This window comes from Podarcis pityusensis (assembly GCF_964106645.2).
Source record: "Podarcis pityusensis genome assembly, chromosome: 3".
NCBI classification, from domain to species: Eukaryota; Metazoa; Chordata; class Lepidosauria; order Squamata; family Lacertidae; genus Podarcis; species Podarcis pityusensis.
In genome coordinates this window covers 13,602,407-13,609,560 of record NC_138026.1, presented here as the reverse complement: position 1 = coordinate 13,609,560, position 7,154 = coordinate 13,602,407, and the positions used below count along the sequence as shown (strand labels likewise).

General features: G+C 44.0%; 2 long non-coding RNA genes across 2 annotated transcripts; one reads left to right on the top strand and one right to left on the bottom strand.

The window, feature by feature from the left end:
- Positions 1 to 3,060: 3,060 nt before the first annotated feature.
- Positions 3,061 to 5,266, top strand: LOC308472549. The gene is made up of 2 exons (XR_013983576.1): positions 3,061 to 3,467; positions 4,880 to 5,266. It is a non-coding gene; the product is annotated as an uncharacterized lncRNA (long non-coding RNA).
- LOC308472550 lies at positions 5,265 to 6,720 on the bottom strand. Its single transcript, XR_013983577.1, has 2 exons — positions 6,411 to 6,720; positions 5,265 to 5,658 (listed from the first exon to the last, which is right to left on the bottom strand). It is a non-coding gene; the product is annotated as an uncharacterized lncRNA (long non-coding RNA).
- Positions 6,721 to 7,154: the final 434 nt, after the last annotated feature.

Sequence of the window (7,154 nt, the reverse complement as noted above, 5' to 3'; positions counted from 1 at the left end):
ATTGGGAACCAACCAATCAAATTTCCTTTTTCTCATATAACATGAGAACCAAAATACAGCCGTCCTTCGCACTTATTCAGATTTTGGGGTGCAGTTCTCCAGCCAAATAATGTTTATGGAAATGTATACACACAGGTTTTGCTATCTACCTGCTCACTATGCAAAAATCCACTTCTCTGAATTCAAAGAATTACAGTCGTACCTTGGTTTTCGAACAGAATGCATTCCGGGAGTCCGTTCGACTCCCAAAACCATTCGAAAACCAAGGTGCGGCTTCCAGTTGGCTGTCCTGCAGCCAATTGGAAGCCTTGGAAGAGGCACTGGATGTTGGGCTTCTGAAAATTGTTTGAAAACCGGAACACTCACTTCTGGGTTTGATTGTTTGGGAGCCGATTTGTTCAAGAGCCAAGGCATTTGAGATCCAAGTTATGACTGTATGCCCAAATTATTGGGGGGGGGGAGGGCAGAGGAGACTGTACTCAGTTAACTGAGGTTCTGCCCCCCTCCAGCAATCTCCTAAAACAACTTTCTACCCCCCTAACAAAAATCCTGGCTATGCCCATGGCCCAAACTTCACTATAAATGCCTCAGACCCAGGTATCCAAACATCCAGAGTTTGCTAATTTCTTTACTTCCTTGCTTGTTTGTGCTTTGCTGGCTGGCAGCAGGTATGGAGGGAGCAAGCAGGATAGGACAAACCAGTTTTCCCATTGTCTCTCTTTTGCTGGTTGTCTGCATCAATTTCAGGAAGAAACCCTGGGGAGGGGTGGGGAGAGATCAGACAAATCCCTAATTAGAAATGTTCCCATAGTAGCAATCAGTGGACATTGCGGACTCATTGTGCAAATGCTCACCTAGCGAACGATTTCCAAGGAGCGCTTTGTGTTCAGTGAGTGGGACCTGTGTATATATTTGGGGAAAGTGTGCAGAAAAAAATTATCAACCTGTGAGTTGATGTACAAAAATGCATTACTTTAGAGAAATCGCTTGAAAAACTGTGCACACTGCATGCAAAAATGTGTCAAATGTGTCAAAACTGCATGCAAAAATGTGTTTATTAGGAGAAAATCATACCAAAGTGCTGTTAAATTTGTGTGAGGATGAAAAAAAAGAAAGAAAGTGCATATCACTGCAGAAATGTGGAGAACTGAATTTAAGATTGCTGAAACAAGAAACTGAGAAAAGTGTAACTGACAGATCCTTCCAGAATCTTGGAATGTATGCTATCAGTCATCATAGACAATATTGAGCTATAGGGTCTGAATCCATTATAAGGTGGGCCAACAGTGTTTTTTTTAAAAAAACCCTTTCCTAGATCTGCTCAAAAACCCATCTCTTAGATGTTTTCCAACACACAGGTGTTGGTGTCCCTGAATTGGGAATGAAAGGAGGTTGGCAAAGTGAAGGGAACAAAAGAAAGGAAAGGTTTAAGCAGCTTCTCCACCCTCCTAAAGAACCAGTCCGCTCCTCAAACTGAAACCGCCTCCAACGGCTTGTTATAAAGAAAAGCAATAATGGGAGTGCGTGTAATGTGTAGTTTGGTCCTTGGGATCAAAAGGCTTACAGCTGGTCTGTACTAATGGATGCCCTGGTTGTGACATGAGTTTTTCACCCTTCACCCCATGCCCTTGGCACATCAATGTTATGATGCTACATCACATCGTGATTAGTATGTGCGTGTTCTAGTGCCAAAGTAGAAACTTGCCACGAAGAAAGTGAGAAGAGGCAGAGATGGCATCACCATGCGAAAACCAGCCCACAAAAGTTATTAATTTGGTCTAAACCAGGCTTCCTCAAACTCGGCCCTCCAGAAGTTTTGAGACTACAATTCCCATAATCCCTTACCACTGGTCCTGCTAGCTAGGGATCATGGGAATTGTAGGCCAAAAACATCTGGAGGGCCGAGTCTGAGGAAGCCTGGTCTAAATCTTACACTGACACTCAGAGATGAAAAAGGAAGAAAGAAATGCATTTGGACTGGTTGCCTGCCACAGCCTTCCAGTTGATTGCAAGCAAGTTGTTTTGATATACAGTGGTACCTCAGTTTATGAACCAAATCCAAGTCCGTTCTTAAACCAAAGCCTTTCTTAAACCGAGGAGCGCTTTCCCTAATGAGGCCTCCTGCCGCCAGTGCCCTTCCATAGTTCAACTTCCGTTCATAGACTGAGGTAAAGTTCTCTAACTGGAACACTACTTCCGGTTTTGCGGCGTTCTTATACTGAATAGTTCGTAAAACAGGGCTGTTCCTAAGGTACAGGTACCACTGTACAACTTTAGTGATCTCAATGTTTTCACTGGCATAATTATTCTGAGCGTAAGTGACCAGTGCCGATAGACTGTAAGTAAATATGCGGGGGGGGGGGGAAAGAAAAAGAAAAACTTCTTTGCAAGTTTTGCCTGGTGGGAATACAATCTCCTCCAGATTCACCTAATCTCCTGAATAATTAAGAAACAATTTCATTAAGTGATCCTATTATTGTAGTTAATAAAAAAGCATTTATGTGGAGCCAAGAATTTAGGCGGCGCTCGTACTGCATCCACAGAGGAAGGGCACTTCCCACTTCGGTTATGCCTTCAGGGAGGAATGTTTAATCAAATATGTGCACTTATTCAAAGTGAACTTTCTTTAAAAAAAATTAAAAATCTTGGAAAAGTCTTTCTTTTTTCTTTTTTAATCAGCAAGTAGGTAAAGTGCACATTAAGTAATGCTGCCTAAAAGGTAAAGGTAAAGGTACCCCTGACAGTTAAGTCCAGTTGCAGATGACTCTGGGATTGCGGTGCTAATCTCGCTTTACAGGCCCAGGGAGCTGGCGTACAGCTTCCGGGTCATGTGGTCAGCATGACTAAGCCGCTTCTGGCACAACAGAACACCGAAACCAGAGCAGTGCACAGAAATGCTGTTTACCTTCCCGCCGCAGCGGTACCTATTTATCTACTTGCACTGGCGTGCTTTCGAACTGCTAGGTTGGCAGGAGCTGGGACCAAGCAACAGGAGCTCACCCCGCACGGGGATTTGAACTGCCAACCTTCTGATCGGCAAGCCCAAGAGGCTCGGTGGTTTAGACCACAGCGCCACCCACATCCCTTTGAAATGCTGCCTAGTGGGCAATAAAAGCATCCTCATCCAGCGGATATGCACATTTTTGCAATTTGAGCCATGTACAGCAAGGGTTCTGATTCACCCCACCCTTCTGCCACAGCCTCATAGGCTTCTTATTCCACCCTTGGGCACCCAAGTCCCAGTCTCCTCCTCACGGTGGCAGTGTGGGATGTAAGCATCCAAAATGCATAGGTAAAAGGGTTAATTGCAAGGGCTGTAGAACACAATGGTGTCATGCACTCTGTGGCAGTTCTGGCGGTTGGTACAGTTATGGCAGGTGAATTGTCTTAACAGGTAGAGTAGCAGGAATGTTATGTTGTGCTTCTGTCCTCCTCATAGTTAGTTAGCCTGTAGCAGTTTAATCAAAGTAAGTGGTTTTAGCAACTTAAGTATCTGTATTGTATATTTTAATCTGAAAGTGCAAGTACAGTGATACCTTGGTTTTAGAACATAGTCCATTCTGGAAGACCGTTCGAGTTCTGAAACCTTAGAAAACCAAGGCACGAAGGGCAGCCTGTAAATTTGATAGAATTGCGAAAACCTCAGCGGAAGCCATTCAACTTCCGAGGCGTGTTTGAAAATGGAACCATTTACTTCCAGGTTTTTGGCATTCGGGTTCCAAAATGTTCGTCAATGGAAACGTTCAAAACCTGAGGCACCACTGTACACTAAGTTAAAGTTATGTGTTATTTAAACTAGGGCTGTCACACTTCCGGAAATTCCCGGACATAGTTGGGATTCAGCTGTCGGAAACAGTGCCCAGGCAAAAATTGTTTAAATGTCCGGGAAAATCTGGACGTATGGCAACCCATGTCAGAAGTGTAGATTTTGGTGAATGTCTTTAAAAATAGCTCAAAAACTTCTCTCTTTTTTGAGATTTTGCAACAACTTAGCCCCAAAAACTTTTCACTTTTTGAAATATGGCAACCCTAATTTAATCTTTAAAAGAGAGTGTGTAGTTTTTATAGGAGGAAAAAACAACAACCAATGAAAGGGTCAAATGACCTAGGGCTGTCTTTCGCATACTCTGCAAATGGGATATGGAGTCTAATTCCCACAGAAAGAGCACCAGAGATTCACCTTTTCAACAGTGGCTTTCCATGTCTCCCATCCCAGTTGTCCTTGTCTAACACAGGATCACCTTAGACTAGGCATGGCCAAACTTGGCTCTCCAGCTGTTTTTGGACTACAACTCCCATCACCCCTAGCTAACAGGACCAGTGGTCAGGGATGATGGGAATTGTAGTCCCAAAACAGCTGGAGGGCCAAGTTTGGCCATGCTTGCCTTAGACAGACAGGGTCTATAATTCTCCCTTGCCTCAACTTCCTCAAAAGCCCTCCTCCAGCCTTTGAAAACTTTTTGCAAGGCACTTTGTGTGTGCGCACATGTGTCTCAACTGGCCAGGCCCACCAGTAACTAGTCTCCAGTACAGGAAGTCAGAAAGACTAGGTCTTGGGGTGCACTTCCAGCTGCAAGAGAATCAGTTGACTTTCCAAGCCAGTCAGGACCCACCAAACTCCCTAAGACCCTTTGCAGCCCAGAAACTCCCCTCCTTTCTTTCCTCTGGCCTTGAATGGTTGGCCTGGAAAGCAGATGTGTGATTCAATTTGTGTGTCAAGAAGCAAAAACATTGTTTTGAAATGTCAGGTGTTTCATGGGTAAAGTAAGCACTTGGGTTCCAGCCTTTGACTACCTGCAGAGAGTTGCTACTAGTAAAGACACTGAGAAGCGAAAGTAGGTTTTGCCTTTAAGGAGGAAACATCTTGTCTTCGTTGCAGAGACTCCATCAAAGATAGAAGAATGGGAAAAGCCCCAGAGGAGAAATTTTATCACGGCCCCAAATCTTTGCAGCGTCAGCAACTCTTCATTGCGAACCTCAGGGAACTTGTTGATCATCTCAGAGACCCAGCGTGTGAAAAGAGCTTCGTATTTCATCCCAAGAAAAATCCAGCATTACTTAACAGTCTTCCGATTCACCAAGAAAGAGGGCATATTTTGTCAATGTGCTCCTCTGGACTTGATAAAGGTTAAAGCCTTCCCTGACCACAGAAATCACTGGGGGAAATCTTGGGCAAGTTGTGGGGGTTTAGGGCCTTGGTTTCACCTCTAGGAAATAAAGTTGATGCAATAAAATAAAATAAAATAAAATGCATTATTGCAAAGAAGATTTTGTTCATTCTTTGTTATGACCAAGCACAGAATTGAAGAGTTGTACAGGTTTCCAAAGGCCATCTATTCCTGCCAATGCAGGAAATCCAGGACCAGAGAATATGCCTGAATAAGTGGCCAATCAGCCTCTTTTTAAAACAGAAGTAAACCTTGAAAATTTATATGCAGGCTTTCCAAAATGTTGCTGGAGACACCGTGTGTGTGTGTGTGTGTGTGTGTGTGTGTGTGTGAGAGAGAGAGAGAGAGAGAGAGAGAGAGAGAGAGATTATAGTTGAATTTTGGCTTTTAAAAAAATCATAGATGATAATTCTCCACCGAAATTTCCCTAAGTCCCATTTGTGTTCTTTGTCACTAGATGTCACTGCACGCACAAGTGTGTTGCTGAAACCTGCGGAAAAAGAGAAAAAAAGTTGGGTGATCATTTGACAGTATTCCAGAAGAGTGGTCCTGTTAGTTGGATGTTATCAAAAATGACAAAGAGTGCCTTGGTACTTTAAAGACTAGCTATTTTAAAGATTTTGATTGGCAGCAAAATGCTCATCTAAACAAATACCCTGGATGTCATTTTAGAACAGGGATTACTAATTTACGACCTTCTAGATGTTGTTGGATCATAGCTCCCATCATCTTTGATCGTTCTCCATGCAGACTGGGATCAAAGGATATTACTGGGTCACATTCAGACCATACATACGAAGCACTATTATACCACTCTAACCGTCATCCCAAAGAATTCTGGGAACTGTCCTTTTTTAGGGTGCTTCAAGGAACCCGGGTTTCTTTGGGGGAAGCTGTGACTGCTAAAGTGGAAGGGTGCTTGAAGAGGATGGTGTGGATCATTTCCCAGTACGGGGTAATGATATACAATGAAATGAAAAGGATGATTAAAATAATGTTTGTAAAAAAAACTCTGGGTGACTGTCAGAGGGACAAGTACAGGTGAGCATTGCTACTCCTGTCCAAATTACCGTATTTTTCGCTCTATAACACGCACCCGACCATAACACGCACATAGTTTTTAGAGGAGGAAAATCCGTAGGCATGCCACCCGTAGGCATTCCCTCCATAACACGCACAGACATTTCCCCTTACTTTCTAGGAGGAAAAAAGTGAGTGTTATGGTGCAAAAAAATACGGTACCTTCTCTCTTCCTCTCCAAGTGCTTGGTGCTTCCTCCTATTCTTCCTCTCTTCTTCTGTAGTCTCCTCTCAGCTGTTCTACTGCTGCTTTGCCCATCAGTTGCTGCCTAGTCCAACTCTTCTCTCTACTCTGCCCTCATCCTGTGACGGCTACTGGACTATGAAGGCTCATCATTGAATTTGGGGTGCCAGGCTATACTTGCATCTACCATCTGCACACACAGCCTGCTGTGATCTGGTTTTTCCCTCTCCTCTCCTGGCCACTGTGATCTCATGAGGTTGCTGCCTCCCTGAAGGAGAGAGAGAGATTGGCCATTGTGACCTCATGTTGATAGTGGTCAATGAAGGAGAGAGACTGGTCTTTGTGTCCTCTTGCTGATGTTGTCCACTTGAAGGAGAGAGATTGGCCATTATGATCTCATTCTGGTGCTAATAACAATGTGAACGATGAATAATAATACAGGGGCATCATTTGGGAATTTTAGGGACAGAACTACCCAAACTGTACAGAAACTTATTCATATATGTGACTACAGTGGCAAGAATGTTAAGGTAAAGGTAAAGGGACCCCTGACCATTAGGTCCAGTCGTGACCGACTCTGGGGTTGCGGCGCTCATCTCGCTTTATTGGCCGAAGGAGCCGGCGTACAGCTTCCAGGTCATGTGGCCAGCATGACTAAGCCACTTCTGGCGAACCAGAGCAGCGCATGGAAACACCATTTACCTTCCTGCCGGAGTGGTACCT